Source organism: Spodoptera frugiperda, chromosome 3 (assembly GCF_023101765.2).
Source record: "Spodoptera frugiperda isolate SF20-4 chromosome 3, AGI-APGP_CSIRO_Sfru_2.0, whole genome shotgun sequence".
NCBI classification, from domain to species: domain Eukaryota; kingdom Metazoa; phylum Arthropoda; class Insecta; order Lepidoptera; family Noctuidae; genus Spodoptera; species Spodoptera frugiperda.
In genome coordinates this window covers 6885344-6902417 of record NC_064214.1, presented here as the reverse complement: position 1 = coordinate 6902417, position 17074 = coordinate 6885344, and positions in this window count along the sequence as shown.

The following is a 17074-nucleotide window of genomic DNA, read 5'->3' as shown; positions in this document are numbered from 1 at the left end:
TGAAAAGGTTACTCTTGTGTGTGTCGTAAATGAACGAATTCTTTGATTATTAATATGGTATTCTGAAATAACGTAATAATGAAACTCATTTCTTTATGTGAGCGAGGAGATATTTGAATATAATCTGTCCCAATTAGGCGGTGTGTCCACGGGACGGCGCGCCGTGCTCGCTCCGGCTCCGTCCCGCATTGCGACACTCGCTTTATTGTCCGGCTCCGGCGCTCGCACCGCTGGCGGGGTCGGCAGAACTATCTTACATCGTAACACAGACCAACATTCACACTTGTAGCAAACTGCCATGGAGGCTATCCAACACACAGAGAGTGCTCACTTTATGATAAGATATTCTAGATTAAAATAATGACTGCTTCGTTGGTGAAGTGATAGCAAATGCCACTCACGATGTAAAGGTCAGGTTTCGAATTCCGGGTCAGTTATATGTATTGTGTGATTATTAATTTGTTTATCCACAGTAACAGCAGCGAAGTCTCTGACTGTATGCGATATAAGACAATGTGCCTTCCCCCTTACATTACATAGGACTTGGAACTTAAATACTGAACATTGGGTGTTTACAGTTAACATGCCTTGCATTATTTGTAGTAAGAAGTGTGGAGAAGCCACAGGTAGCCCACACTGCAGACGTTAGCCCGCGACTAGGACCTGCCGAGTCTATGGACAGGACTATAATCATTTCATTGGGTTGATTCCTGCTCCTGATTCAAGCTCGACTCGTTCGTTTTTATGTTAGCGCCGATAATGCGCCGCCTGCCGACTCCATTGTTCTGCCTCATTCGTAGATGTTGGCTGTTTATTGTTTCGTCCCATTACAGGTTTCAATGCTTGTATTATGTAAGTCTCGCTCTAAAATGACTATCGCTGTCCCACTTACATAATACGCTACAACTTATATTTACTACTGCTGGTAATTACTACCACAGGAGTTCATATCACATTATAGCGCTCTTCGAACTGTGAATGTAAAACATATTTAAGACAATGACTAGTAAAATGCATAAAATTACACCTGGGCACCGACCTTACAACACTGGAATTAATTCATTAGGGTGAGGGTACACAGCCGCACAACGATCACATCAAGCAAAGAATGTGAGATTGGGGAGCGCAGCATTAGCTGCACTGGCTGTAATAGGTTTGCAATCAAACACCCCCCCCCCGCACTCACCACTCGCCCCTCGGCGGCTGCCATCAATCAGGCTGGCACTCTGCCGGCCCCCGCACCAGCTACACAGCGCACAGGTACTTACTATATTTTTAATCAGTTTACTTTACAGATTGTAATGTATGAGCTTCATGATGGATGCACATACAAACATTGCTACAAACAAACAAGCTTCCATTATTTCAGCATTTTACTCATTACATATCGTTGGGGTCATATTTATATACAAATATGTGGGACAAGGCATTACCGAGCGCAACAAATAAAAAAATACGTAAAGTTTATATAATGTTCGTGATTCACACAACATGGATTAATAACAAGGGTTAACAAATATTTGTTAACAGTTCAAGTTCAACCCGGATAGGTACTGCGTGTGTGTGTGTGTGTGTGTGTGTGTTGACCATCAATCAAAGAGGTTGACGAGTGAAGATCAAGGTCAGCGCGTGGTACCCGGGGCCGGCGGCTGGGCGGCTGTGGTAACAACACCTTTTGGGGACTGAAAGCGAAATTAAAAACGTTACTTTTCAATTTGTTAATACACTTAAATCACTTTGCTGTATAACAAAGACATATTCTACTGAACACAATATAAATAGATGTATACAATTGCTCGATACTTGTTTGGGAAGGTGTCTCCTCCCATCCTCCACACCTGTGTCATACCCGCCTCGTGTAATGGAAGTCAATTGAGTAACAATCGAAGCTGTCAATGTGAGCAATTACACGCAACTGCGGCGGCCACATGAGACGGAGCGGCGGCTAATGTCGCCGGTATTAATAACAGCCGCCACCGGACCGCCGCCGGACCGCCGCCGGACCGGACCGTCGACCGACTCACACTCGCCACGCTTACGGTATTATTGGAATATCAAACGACTAGTCTTATAGTTCCTATTTTTATTATATACTGGTCATTAGCATCGCAGCTTCTAATTCGAAGACAACCGTCTACAATTTAATGGTAGAATATAAGATTACATCGGTTAGATAAGAAGGTAACAAGGGCCTTCACAGACGAGGAACTTTTTTCCGACTGCACTGCATTAACTCAACTCCTTGTGTAGTTTATAAGAACTCTATTCTCGCTGCTCTATGTCTCAAGATTTCAGTAGATCTTTTAAACAATCATTGAGAGATCATTATCTACACAAGACGAAAGTAATAATACATACTTAGACTACACAATCGGTAGTTTAGAAATATTAGTGGAATCGATCCAACCTAACAAAGATATTTCCCAAACAAGGTAATGTGTCGCGAGCCCGGCTCACCTCGCCACGGTGCGAGCTCGTCTAGACCGTGCGTGCCATCATCTGTGGCGTGTGGTTCATTGTGTGACGTCATCACATCGGTAGCTAGGCGACACGTTACCGCCGAGTGTTACCGTTCGCTCCTCGTACTACATCGGAGTCACTACGCAGCGGTTGCTACTGCTCAGTGTAGACGCTGCTTTATCGGTTCATAGCTTTACAACATTTGTCGTTGCTTCAGACGCATATATTTTTAATAAATAAACAACTTGGAGAACAGAAAATATCTCACCTGTTACAATAACATTAAACGCGCATAATGTCTACATTACTTAACAGAATGAAACCATAAAACGTGTAAAATAATAAAATCGCCATCAGTACAGAGTTGTAATGTAGTTAGTGCTGTACCGTACCGTACTGTACTGTACCGTACTGTACTTACCTGAGAGAGTTAAAAATTAACGTCGGAATTATGGATGCCAGTTAAAATTTTACTTAATACTTACTTTGCTTAAGAGTCTCAGGCTGTTTCACACCTCAACAACAATTTCCGTAATAAGTTAACTTTTAACAAAATATATAAAGTACAATCACTGACTTCATGTTTGTTTGTAAACATTGCGAATTGCGACTGTTATGGAAAGCCAACTTTTTGTACATTATAGCTAGGTACGTTTACTTCAAGGTACGAGACAATTTATTAAACATAAAAAATTAAATACACAATATTTTGTTAATATATTTTTAAGTTTGTGTCAATGAGTATACGCGTATATAGCGGGTGGCCTTCAACTCAGCCGGCGTGCAGTCAGCAGACTACTTGCGTAGCGCTCGAAGTTTACGACGCTAATGTTCCCAACGATTCCTTAGTAAATTATTGTGGGAACATAAAAAGGCACTGAGCTAGTCACAGCACATTATGCAGCGCTACACAGTACACAACTTTATCCACGAAACACAAATGTAATAATCGTTCTACAACAACACACTACGCACGGTGCCCCGCACACTACTCGACGGGCAAGGCTTGGCCGAGGACACACAATGCGACACAAGTATACATTATACTCCATAATTACGGGTACTATTGTAGTAGCTATAAATTAAATGCATAATTAGTAAGAATCGAATGCCCTGTTAAAACCTAGAGTGCTCTCGAGAACAGCGGATTGTTCTACTTTGTGGACATCTAACATTTTGACTGAAGGAGGAACCATAAATAGCCGTGAAACTGGTTCCGCGATGGAGTTCCTGAGTATCTGTACACTAGTCGCAGACACGACGGACAGACACACAAACATAAACATTTACATATTACTTAATTGACATTAGTATTTACGTTAATTGTACATTTGCCAACTTTAAGCACCAGATGAAGTTGGAACAGAATATCATATTGTTGACTGTAGGGCTTCATAATGATGATCATCAAGACTGGGCTAAAGATGGGATAAATAACGTTTGTATCTCTGCCACATCTCCTTGCAGTTTGACAGGTTTTGCACTTGAATCATTAGAAATAATTTCTATGAACTTACGTCTTTGCTTTAGTCTCTACTAAAGCTTGTATTCGAAGGCAGAGCGATGCTACTGCGAGCTGTCTACTGGCGGTCAAGTAGCTCGCCGCCGCCATACAATACCGAGCTCGATACAACAGTACACCAGCACGCCGCCACTGTCCGCCTGTGTCGCGCTGTGTCCGGGTGTCTGTACCGTGTGCCGTAACGGTGTTATTGTCACGTTGACGGATTATTGCTTTCTGCTTTTAATTGTTCACTTTCGACGGAGGAAGACGACGCAACGACGCGACGCTCGCAAACGATAGAAGGGCGCGCGAACGGCCCCACACAACACAATACAAATATAATGAAATAAATCGCACAGAGCCAGAGCCGGTCATTTATTACGTGATATTTGCAAACCGCTCGCAGGTACAGTCGCGTACTCGACCACACAAAATAATAATAACGCAAAATCTCAATTAATTTGAACAGCGCGGTTATTAATTGTGTGGCTTTGTGTTCACTTATAATTGTCGTTCTGTTTCATAGTATCCATACATAGTACACGTACATGTATAGTAACAGCAACCTGCAAGCCACAGCATGACATTATAAATGTGTAGTTACACAAGAAGGACATGTTTTCACGTTTTCATCATTATTTGTCATTTCACGATATCCAGACACAAGATGTTTACCAATAAACAATCGGTGACGGGGCAGCAGTCGGAGAGTTACCCCGGCGGGTATATTTTATTTCAGTTTAGTTATTGTTCTAATAGACAGCGCAGCGCGGCGAGGTACTGTTCCTGCTACCCGATATGCTAAACGAGGTCTGTTTGTAAAGTGAACTAAAAAGCTTTTTCAAATAACTATTCATTCAGCGAGACATTGCGTAGGTTCTATTTCCCGCCGCCACTCGACGCTGTTATTATTTACTCCTTTATTGTTGGGAGTAACAAACAATCACTTACTGCACAGTCTTTATTGCTAGAAGACGTTTTGTTTAAAACGAAATTAGGTGATACCTACAGAAATAACAAGAGTGAGAGTAGTTGCGATGAGAGGGCACGCGAGCACCGGGGCAGTGGGGTCTGTGGGGTCCGTGGGGTAACGTAACAAGGTTACATCAGCTCTAGTAGGTGTTGAATTATTTGGGCTCCCAGTGGGAGCGATACGTTATATCCGTGAGGGGAGACTTATCTCCGAACTCCTAATTAAACGGGAATACATAATTAACTTTTTCTTGCGCAAATAAAACGGGCAATAAAGTGCGGGTCACTCATGAATGTTAACGTGACCCTCGACGCGACTCCTCCACTGTTCTACTACTGTGACGTCACACCACTCACTATATATAAATCATCTTGTCGATGGCTTGTTCCCTCAGTCGTACACTTGGACAGTGTGAGGTTGTGCTGGGAAAGGGTTGGAATGAAAGGGTTGGCAGGACTAAGTGGGGTACTAATGCAACATCCGGTGTGTTAGTGGCCACGTGGGCGGCCCGGTCTCGCTGCGACACATATATATACCGCAACTGTCAGCTCCGCCGTTACTACGAGTACATCACATTGTCAGTCCACGCGCGTCTCGCGTGCATTCCGCGCATGTACTTGCTAATGTTCTCATTAGGGGCTCTCCTTCAGTCGAGCTGTAAGCAATCAGCGCACGGCGCACAGGTACATAGGTCCATACTATCGATTACAGTGTAATGTCCTCATTGGCAAGGGGTGTCACACATCCAGGGGTGGCTCGTCCCAGGGGTGCCACTAGCTCGCATCTAGCTAAGTTAACTTTTCATCGTAATTCCCTTGCCCCAGACTATTATATCGCCCTACACACGCCGTGCGGGACAACACTTGTGTGTCGGAGGAGTGCGGTAACTGCTGGACTGTTATTGTTTTGCTTTTTTTATAAACCTCTAAAAGAAGTTCTTTATAACTCTTCTCGCGACAAAGTATTTAACAAAAACTTGACTCGTCGCTGTAATATACCCAGTAGCAGTACTATGCATAGAATTATATGGATAAGTCGCAACGTTACCAACATTTGGAAACCATATCGTAAACAAAGGCTTTAGTTGAAACAAACAAATCAATAAAATAAATTCCACGATTTAATTTTAAATCCACGCGTGACACGAGTGTCTTTCAGCTTAGCACAGCAACGCAAACAATCGCTAATCACTGGGATTATATCGCTGTGGTGGAATGTACGGCCGGCCTCGCTTCCAGCACTGCGGCGGTTGCGTAACACAGGACGCTCGCTACTGGCCCAGCTCGGGCCGGCAGGAGCCACACCGATTCTTACATTACGGATACCAGGACTCAGGCTAGGTTCACTTGTAAGACAGAAAAAGTCTGTGTAACTCAACAACTACTGATAGCTCAAAACCGCTTTATTTATTTTCGTCAGAGTAATTAAGAAAATATCTAAGTAATTGAAAGAGTTGTACAAGCAACACGACAAAATGTTCGTGGAAACAGCACGGGGAGCCACCACCGGCAGCGGCAATGTGGAGTTGTAACAAATTGGCGTACACGGTTACAATGAGTCCCAATTTAAACTTGCATTATTTATAAGACAGCGTACAGCATTAGCTAATTAGAGAGGGATCGTAAACTCCATGCAAAGAGGTTCATTATTTTCTCTTACGCGCGCCAACGAATCGCCACGGCCAAATTAAAAGGTCACATCTCTAATTTAATTCTTTAAGAGGTCCGCAGGTGGCGCGCTTTATTCGGGTCCGGTACTGGCTGGGCAGGAGTTCGGTGCCGCTCGCGAGCTATACGAGCGCGGACCGTACGGCGCTCGTGTCCGCCGGCCGCCGCACTCATATTTCCCAACTCACACAAAATGCTAAGTTCGGACCAACTCGCTTTACTTTTTTTTTTTTGAGGGGGGGAATCATCCAATGACTTTTCTCGCCTTGGGCGAGGCGAGAGGTCAGTGTCAGACTCTTACTGACTAAAAACCACCCCGTTCCTACTCCTGCCTTTCGAGCCGGAGCCCCGGTAAACCCGCTACTTAGGCCCACAAACCTGACCTCGTTGCCACGATCGAATACTATTTTTCTATATCATTAACTTGTCTACGTTTTTGTGAAAGGGTTTCTATTTACTTTTTGTGTGGAATATTACGAATCTGGATTTCGTAACGCGATGTTGTTTCATTCATCCTGCCGAACTATATGTTCGGGAACGCTGCCCGGTGTCGGCTCGAGTCCCGTGTCGTGCTCCGCCGGATTTTCTCGAAGAGACTGGGTCCGCGCGCGAACGATCGCGGCTGGTTATAAAAATGATAAACTGGCCACATTATGTTAATGTATTTTCTTTTTCATCCCGTAAGATGTTCGTGATAATGGCACGGGCCGGGGGATGCTGTACAATGTGTGGTTAGTGTTTAGCTGCGCAGTAATTGCGCGGAGATTGTCTACACCGCTACACGGGGCTCAGATTGTCTTGATTAATGTCTCGCCGCGCGCGACATGCCCGCCTCGTTACAGTTCATCACCTCATTAGTTTCACTTTGTTTCAAATTATCATCCAGCAATTAAATAATGCGTTGTGATGCACTTTTAGTACAATCATATACCTATGTGTGTAATTGTGTATATATATATATACTATAGAAACTGTTTCTCTACTCTGCAGTACATAGAAAGTGTAAGTACATAAGTTATGTTTCTGTCAACAAACATAACACGTGGAGAAATAATAGAACCTTGCTTGCTTACTGAGCAATACCCGTGCACTGCAGATCTCAGTAGAACTAGAACTAATAACCCTAATTACATTTTGTATAAAAATAGAACTGAAACTAAATGCTTAATCCTAAAGTATGGATTACGATTAATTCAAAACAAGTCGAGATTTCCAATTGTGGCTCGTATAAGTGCCGTCCACGAATATCTAGCTGAGTGTACTGTAGTGCGCTGTGTAGGTGAGACAAGAGCTGAACAATTTACGGCTATTAATTTACTTGGCAATATAATGTCGGGAGTTATTCAGGTCAGTTAGCAGCGATGTATTATTGTCCGTCGGTACCGAGCCCGCAATGGTATAAAAACTTGTGTCTACTTATACACGAGCGGCTCGGAGCGGCGCATACACTAGCCTGACGTCACTGCCACCGCGCTGTACCTGTGCCCTGTGCAGTCTGCACGCGCCACCTACTATGCACATGTGGTTGGAGTGTTTCATCATTGCCGGGGATGTACCAAACAGTTCATTGGTTGAAGTACAGCGGCAGATGTACACTCAAGTCACTTCTCGCACATAGCGACCAACTTATTGAATACAATATAATTACGTACTCGTACTTGGATAACTTGAGACGCACTTCATCTGACGGATTAATTTAATTCTTTGTAGGTTAATACTTCAGCGGCGGTGTGTCTCCGGCACGTAAGGTGTGCAATGCATCGCGGGAGACAACTCAATTTAACGTGCACCCTCAACACTCCGCCCCCCCCTCACACCCTGCGCTTGATTAATATAAACAACGTATATTATTCGAGGGATATACTTTCCTAGCGCGTGTAGTATAAGATACAGTAGTTCCAGCTTGTACAGCTCGTGCAGGCGACAACCTGCGGCTCACTCCACCCGCGCCAGTACTGCGTGTGGGAGATTCCGGGCGACACGGCAAGTCTATTTAATACATATAGAACCTAATTAATAATAATAATTTGCACACGAAGATATAAAACGATTTCAAATGAAGATATAGAAGTAAATGCTACCTGTTCAGCCAGTAACCAGTTGATGGTGGCTAATTTGCGAATGGTTGTCCCCAACCTTCTAAATACAAAAATCATATTTATTTGATAACAATATTTGGCACTCTGGAATATGTGAATTTCTTAGAAGCATTACTCGTCGGGACAAAGTAATAATATAGCAAGCACTTAAGCTATATCTGTCTGTTTGTTGGAGAACTCTTCTCGAGTAACGCTTTATTAAGTAAATTTTTAAACATTGAAACAAACGACAGACTGTGTACAGGTTCCCTGCAATTTCAAAATATATGTATTTAAATTCAACAATTTGGATGATGCGCAAGTGAAGCCAGGACACATCGCTAGTCAGTAATAAGGGTGCCTTTCCACCAGAGATGGACTATGCTGCGAGGATCTAATAACTAAACTGTGAAACTACGTGGCCATTTCCACTGATACTAAGCTATGTAGCAGTGCGAGGAAGATGTGCTATGAAGATGCGCCGCCGGTGGTAATGCTGCTGGTAGAAAAGCACCCTAAATCTAAAGTTAATGAATAGCGGGCGAAACAAAAGATTTTTAATAACAACTATATTGAGAACGCGAGTACTTTGGTAATAGGGATGATGACAGGGTATGAAAATTAAAAATCTAATTAGTCCGTAAGTTAGGTAATAAAAAAATATTAGACACGTATTTTTTTATTTTGTCATATAAGATAACAATACTTAGATAAAACGAATCAAAGTTTAGGAGTGGGAGCTAACTACGTCACTATAGAGTATAAAACGTACTCTAAAGTGACGTCACGCGATATTTAAAATGGATATATCTTCGTATACGTTCGTATACGGAAACAAATACGAAAGTATTTGTTTCCGTATACGAATACCGTATACGTATACTTTCGTATTTGTTTCCGTAAGAAAATAAAAAATACGTGTCTAATATTTTTAAATAATCTACAAGACGGACATTAAAATAAAAATTAGTCATCTACCCTATTAATTGGGCGCAGGCGAGCACACTTTGCGTATGAATTCGAAATGGAATTCATTCTCATTTACAAATATTTGCTGACGTTAGAATAAGTAGAACATACATTGTGATTGCGCATAGATTAAGGTCTGGGCACATTGCTCCCTACAAGTCCGGTTCCGTCCAAATTGTGATGTATGAGTATTGTATAGATGTCCAACACTTGTCAGTGGTGGCGTCCGATTCTAAAGAGAGAGAGAAATATTAATTCAAGAATTAAACATAAATGCTACAGAGGTTACCAGTCCATTCTGTCCGAACCACACAGGGACGGCGCTGTGATGTGATAAATAAGTTCGTATGCGGCTTGGATACATCACAATACTTCTCGCTACTTCCTTTCTATTCTTATGGCTACGATGAGTCTGGCATAAATCAATAATGTTAATAAAGAGAAAAAATATGTAAACTATATGGATTCTTTATCCAAGCACTAGTAAATGGAGTCAATACTTAATTACCTCAACTTTGAGATCAGAACTTATTTTGGATCTCACAATAATTCCATTACACTTTTTCCAGCGAAGCGCTACACGGCTTTAATGAATACTCAGAGGAAGATTGAACCCTTGTATTCATCTTTATCCCGCTGCAGACGTGTGTGTGTGTGTAGGTGCGCATGTGTGTATAGATGTCCTGCCCGAGCCGGGAGGGATGAATTGATACAGCGTTAAGATACGAGGGATGAATAAAAGAAACAACCTGCCAACGATTGCATTACCGACATATTTAATACTCTCCGAGGATGAGATAGCATCGTTCCGCGCGCCTCTACTACTACCAGATCACTTTATTATTCATATTGTTTGTACTGGCTGACTGACTGACTGACTACTGCCTACATTTAGTGCGAGACTGTAATGTGAAATAAAATGTATTAAAATTACGTTTGTCTGGAATAATCTCGTGATAATCCTTAATCTCCTTATGACACGATGCTGTGGAGGACGAGTTATTTTTAGCTCAGAATACATATACGTAGTCGAATGTGTGTGTGTATTAACTCACACATAAACATCTTATAAGGAGAGAAGAATTTTGTTCGGCGACCGTTTGACTGATTTAGCGCTTTGATTCGAAATCAGCCCGTGCGATGGAAATGGAAGAGATTACCTTAATCTTTTCTATCAAAGTCCAGTTTCCAATTGAAGACGTTTTACCTACAAAAGACGTAAAATGATGAATCTCGGCTGAAAACAGAATTAAATGTGGAAGCCGTATTTTAAAATGAAGTTAAATGTCTTAAAGACACAGTTTTGTTTGCTAACACAGTCCCGGCCATGTTAGTCTTCAAGAATATCAAACAAAGATTTTTCTCGAAAGTAAAAGAACGAAGCACGCAGCTTTATGGGCCGCAATATGTCTCCCTATAACCAGCAAACGATGTTGCACAAACAAATGCATGGCGGTGTGAACTCCATAAAACTTCGCCTACTTACAGTTGCCCCTCGTTTGCCGAAATTGAGCCAGTTCCCCCATAGATAGCACTCCATTCCCTGGAGGTGTGTGCACGCCAGATGTAATTGGAGCACGGGAAACTGGTCATTAACGCGTGTCGATAGGGTCTATGGTAGACGCAAAGTGAAGCTGGTGGGTATGGTGGGCGCTGACATTGCATTAACATCGACATCTGTAAGAATGTCGTTGCAATATTGATTCGTTGTGGCAACGTGTGTTACTGCCACTAGTGGGAACACTCGTGTCCGTTTATATATTATTTAAAGCAAACAAAATACCAGCTTGTTGACAGAGGTAATTCACGGTATTGACAGTTTGCTAAGTTACTTTGTCCAAGCACCGGTTCACTGATAGTGTCCAACTGTCTCGTAAGTCCACAGCACACTGCGCCCGCGCACACGCCTGGTGCAGCACCAGCGCTAGCTGTGCGAGGACCTAGCAGGACTTGTAGTCTGGGAATTTATTTTATTTTCTTAGTTCGTTGTAACGTTAGATGATCTATTAAATCTCTTCGTGAGATACAATTCATCTGCATTTATTTAAAGAAAATGGGAAAATTTTTCAAAGAAGATTACTTGTATTCCTTCGCAGCCAATTTAGGATAACTGTTTATTTGCTCCCAAACTATGTAGACTATGGAATGTTTTGAGAGAATCAAATCAGTTTGATGCACAATAGAGATAGATAGAGTTAATGAAGTTGCATTAATAAAGATAAGTTCGAGATGTATGAAGACGAGGCTGTATGGACACTTCTTTCAAATTGCCTGTGTGTGTGGTATTGAAGTACGATGTGTAATGGTTGTCTATTTTCTCAACGACTATAAATTATCATAAGGCATTGTTTGTATGTATACAGGAAAATAATTTAACACAGCATAGAAATATTACAAAGATGATCCGCACTTAACACGAAGGAGGTTACAAAAAATGACGTAATTCGATGCAGGGTCACGTTCCCGTCCTGGCGGTCAGCGACCAACTTATACTTCTGCCGAGTGCTCGCAGGTGCACTACGCGTAATTATAACATGCTGCCAAACATAAAAATCCTTTTTATTGCCTCGATGAAAGAAACGTTGCACCAGTTATGTTTCCAGCCCCTAAATAATACAGTGTGAACGTATTTCCATTCCCAAAGTATCGCCTAAATCTTCGTATCGGGGCTAACAATTGAACGATAAATGAGGTATTCAGAGACAGAAAAATGTCGTGTTGTGTTAACACGGTTATTCTATCTGTCCGCATTAATGCACAGGTTAGTACATAATGTAAGCAGAAGTAAATAAACGTATGTACGAGTACGGTCGCAGCTTCTATTGCGAATGTTAATCTAAAACAAAAATAAAGTTGGTAATGAATCGGTCGCTCTCTGAGCTCTGCGTATTTGAACAACTGAAACCTAATTACATTTTTCACGTAATTGTATTACAACTTTGTTCTTTGGAAGTTTCCCAGCGCCGCGCGTCGGTGGTTCAGAGAAATTATTTTTACCACAAACTAACGATTGTAAATAAACCATGCATACCTCAACCACATATAATCTGATACTGTTAATAATTTAGTTTACTAATACAATTTGATGTTTTACATTTGTCTCTCACCTAGTATGATTATATTGTTGGTGAGAGAGAAATATCTACAGAATATACTATGAACAATACCTACTGATACCAGTACCAGTGGGTATTTTTTCAGCACATTAAAATTGTGCAATAATATGAACAAAAAGGACTTAACTTGAGCATTTAATTCCCGATTAATTGTCAAAGGAAGTACGTAACTTAAATAGCGGAGAATTTGAGCTGCACACCACACGGCGGCACCGCAACGAGCGCGGCCGAGCCGTGGACCAATCGAATTTAACCCGAGCACCGCACGGCGACATCCGACCAATTACGTCATCAAAAAGTGACCAAATCACAGCCATTTGTCAACTATACAGATCGGAACATTGTAAATATATCTCATATCGAAGATTTATAACCAAACACTAGTTCGTAAATAATGACTCATCAAAATGGTATCCGAGTGCCAACACTGGCTACGCTGACGTTACCAGCGGCAGTAACAGTACAGTACTCGCCGTCACGCGGCCGTCGCCGTACACTACACAAGCACGAGGCGAGCCGAACCAATCAATCCAAAGGAATATTTTCTCAAGGAAAGTGTAAGTTTATAGAGTATCAAATGTAACAAAGTGTAACTTTCTTTGATGGGGTGTTATATTTAATACTCGCAGGAGGGACGAGGCAGGGCGCGGGGTGCGGGCGCGGGGCGCGGGGCGCGGGGTGCGGGGGCTGGCCGCCGGCGACTTGGGTTTATTTAGAGCTAGGTTAAGGAGAGCTGTCCCAGACTAGTCTGTGCCAAAGTATTTAGCGTTATACCTTGAGTATAATGTCTCGCCAAAATTAAACTGAAACCAACACAAATACGATAGAAACAATCAATGTATGGCAATCAATTAATGTATTCCAAAATAAGTTTTTAGACAATTACAACCATATCGTAATATCTTTTGTAAAATTTCTTTGGCATTTTCAAGTACAGTTTGGATTTGAAACAAGTCAAAGTCTGACTTTAGCTAGACCACTTCTAAGAAACGCTAAATTTGTGAAGTAATTAAATTCCTTGAAACGTTAATGAGTTGGAGCGACTTGAAGTTGTGGAGCAGTCCACCTCGCAAGTCAGTGAAAAGCTTGAAGTAATCCAAATTATCCGTCATTATAGCCGCAGACAATAGACAGCCGCACAAAAGGTTCCCAGTTATTGTTTACCAAAGTTTTCTATTATTACCGAACTAAAGGTTCTTCTAACAATCTCTTATTAATTACAGCGAGAATCGAATGCGCACCTCGCACCCGCGCTACTCACCACGATAACGGTTGATTTCTACGACAACTTACTAACTTTTGTACGTGTGTGGAGCATTTAACGAAGCTGTACATCACCAATATCTTCCCGGCATCAATACTATCGCATAGTCTCGTAGGGCTGTATACTATACGTGTAGTAGCGACTTGTTCCTGTGCTCATTAACAGGTGCCGCAGTCAACAATAGAGCGGCGCTCGGTGAGCTCTTCGGCGAGATGGATGCTGGGGCAAATATTGTTTGTGTTGCGTTCGTAATGCGTAGTTACTGGCCATCTGGTGGGACACGTTAGCTACTAATGTTTCAGTTTAACTTACATTTATTAAATCCCTTTACTTCAATGTGTGTAAGTGTATAATATAAAGCTGCCCTCGTCACACTGACTTACTCCAATAACCGCTATGAATATTCACATCACATCTCGTTGGAATATGGAAATGTCAGATTAATCTGCCTTTTTATTATTACATCTGCAGAGACCAGTGACCGCACGGTGCGCTTTTTTACTCATTTAAATATTTAGCTGTGTTGTGGCATGTACGTACTGTACGTGCGCGGTTACTGTAATCGCGTACTGTCAACTGAACTCGCTACACCGGAGTACCACGAGCGGCGACTGAGTTGGTGTGGAGGGCAGAGGCCGGTGACGTCACCGGGAGCTGTCATTGTTCGCAAGTTGTCGCCGGCACTCGCGCCAGTTTCACCCAGTTCCATTGAACGCAATCCAGTTCGAACCGGCTCGCGGCTCCCCCAGCCGGTTAATTTAAGTTGCTGCGGTCTTTGAGTAATTGGTTCAGCGTTTACTCATTCATATGCCGGTCTATTTGCTCTAATGGAGTGCTGCAGGCTCCGTGTGCCGCTGACGTGCCTAACTATTGTCTGGATAATATTAAATTAAGTCTGCCAATTAAGATTTTCGCTCGTCTCGGTGCACCGTGCATTTGATATGCGACAAAGCGATGCACGATGAATGAAATGACTTCTACGGAAGCTGCGAATAATGGATCTAAACTTCAGGCGACATGGTGTAAGGAAGATAATAAAATATTGAATAGTCCCGGCTACAATACCAGTTAACGCCATTGAGGCTGGAACCAGTAACCTCGATGTTATTATGCTCGCGTGCTGCCTGCACTAACATTTCAAGTAGCAGTCCCGATATGTTACTTAAGTTGGTATTCGATTGCAAAGTGTGATCCCACTGAGTCCGGCGGCCGAGCTTCCGGACCAGTGGACATTGATAGCGATACCGCAGTAGTTAGCGGCAGACACAACGACGCTTAATATTTCCGAAACAAATTGACCAATAAAACAAAAAGTTGCCAAGTCTTGATTTCCTCGGAGCTCGAACTTGTTCAAACTTCCAATTGTAGTCGGATTGTTTTTTAAAGTATTCCGCGAGTAGGTACCCGGGGGGCCAAGGTGTCCGCGGTGCGGTGTGCGGTGCGGGAGCCGGAGGGGAGGGGGGGCAAGCAAGGAGGCGTTCGCTTCACTCAATAAAAAATCAGCTCGCCGATGGTTACGGCAACGTTTTCATTCGCTAATCTCCGGCCGGCGCAGCCGACGCCGACTAATCCTACGTGACGGACGGGCCCATGTTTATTTTATTCCCTTTCGAAATTTATTTAAGCCGAAAGGAATTCGTTTTGGCCTGGAGCTAAGTTTTTAATAGAATTTGCCAAAGTTTAAATAAGTTAGTGTTATTGTTGGAGTAAGTGACGTCGCACCATTACTCTGTCATTGTCGGATCACGCGCTACAATACTGACGAAATCTTCTTATTACGAAATCAGTTTGTTCTTGAATGCCACGTAGATCAACATGTGTATGTACAGTCAGCACAGCTTCTTACCATGCAGACGAGGAAATAAAGATTTTCGTAATCAATCAAATCAACAGAGACAGTAGCAAGTATTATAGTTTTTAAGCCACATCTTACGTAACCAGTGGTCGGTTCAGTCGCCAACCAACGGTTACTCTCTGTACTCTGTACTGAAACCATCTTTATTATTTAACCTGCACAGTAAATAGCTGTGGTGCCTGTACTTAACATGGGATTATTTCTTATCAACATCTTGCCAATCTCGCAACTCACAACTCTCAATACAAAATTATTCTCAATAAAAGTCGCGTGACTTTAAAATAATATATTTTAACGACATTACCAAGTTTCTGGAAGTTTCCCAAATAGCTCCACTTTCGACATTATCAATCTTGTGAACGAGGCGCCACTGACTGCCCCGCTGGCTCGCTGACGTCCCCGCAGCATGAAGGTCACAAGTCGCAGCACGTAGCTCCTGGTCGAGTGATGTTGGGGGTGCAATGTGTTCGCAGACACATGCAGTGTGTGACGTGTTACTCAACACCTGTAACGTTACGTTACGTTAGTCGTCGCCCCTCCACTCTGCTGTTGACGTGTCATGTATGAGGTAGTACTACTCCAAGTAAAAGAAATGGTTTTGTGCTCTGTAAGGACATGACCGCGCCACCGCGGGATGGAAGCGGAACAAGGGTTTTACTGATGTTAAGATTTCTATATAATTTATTTTTTTTTGAGGGTGGAAAATCATCCAATTACTTCTCCCGCCTTGGGCGATGCGAGAGGGAGTGTCAAACTCTTACTGACTAAAAACCAACCCGTTCCTTCTCCTGCTTTTCGAGCCGGAGCCCCGGTAAACCCGCTAGGTAGTCCGCAGCTCCGGGTCAGGCTTCAGCCCTACTGGGCCCCATCTGTGGTGGTCTGATGGCTCTTTGAGGCGCGCGCGGAACGCAACGCGCCGCACGCACGGGTCTGGTTCTGTTCGGGCGGTGAGCTACCCTTGCTCGCCGTCGGTAGGCCCGCACTTACGGTGGCCGGAGATCGTCTCGCGATCCCCTATGCCCGGAGTGTCTCTCGCGACGGCTGGGGTGTGAGGAGGTTTGTTCTCTCACGCGCCCCGCCTCCTCCTTAGCTAGCATGACTGCTTCGCAGAAGGAGGAGACGGCATCCCAGTCCCTCCACCATGGCCTGAACCAGTGCCGGGCGCGAGAGGTCACCGTCGCCGACCAC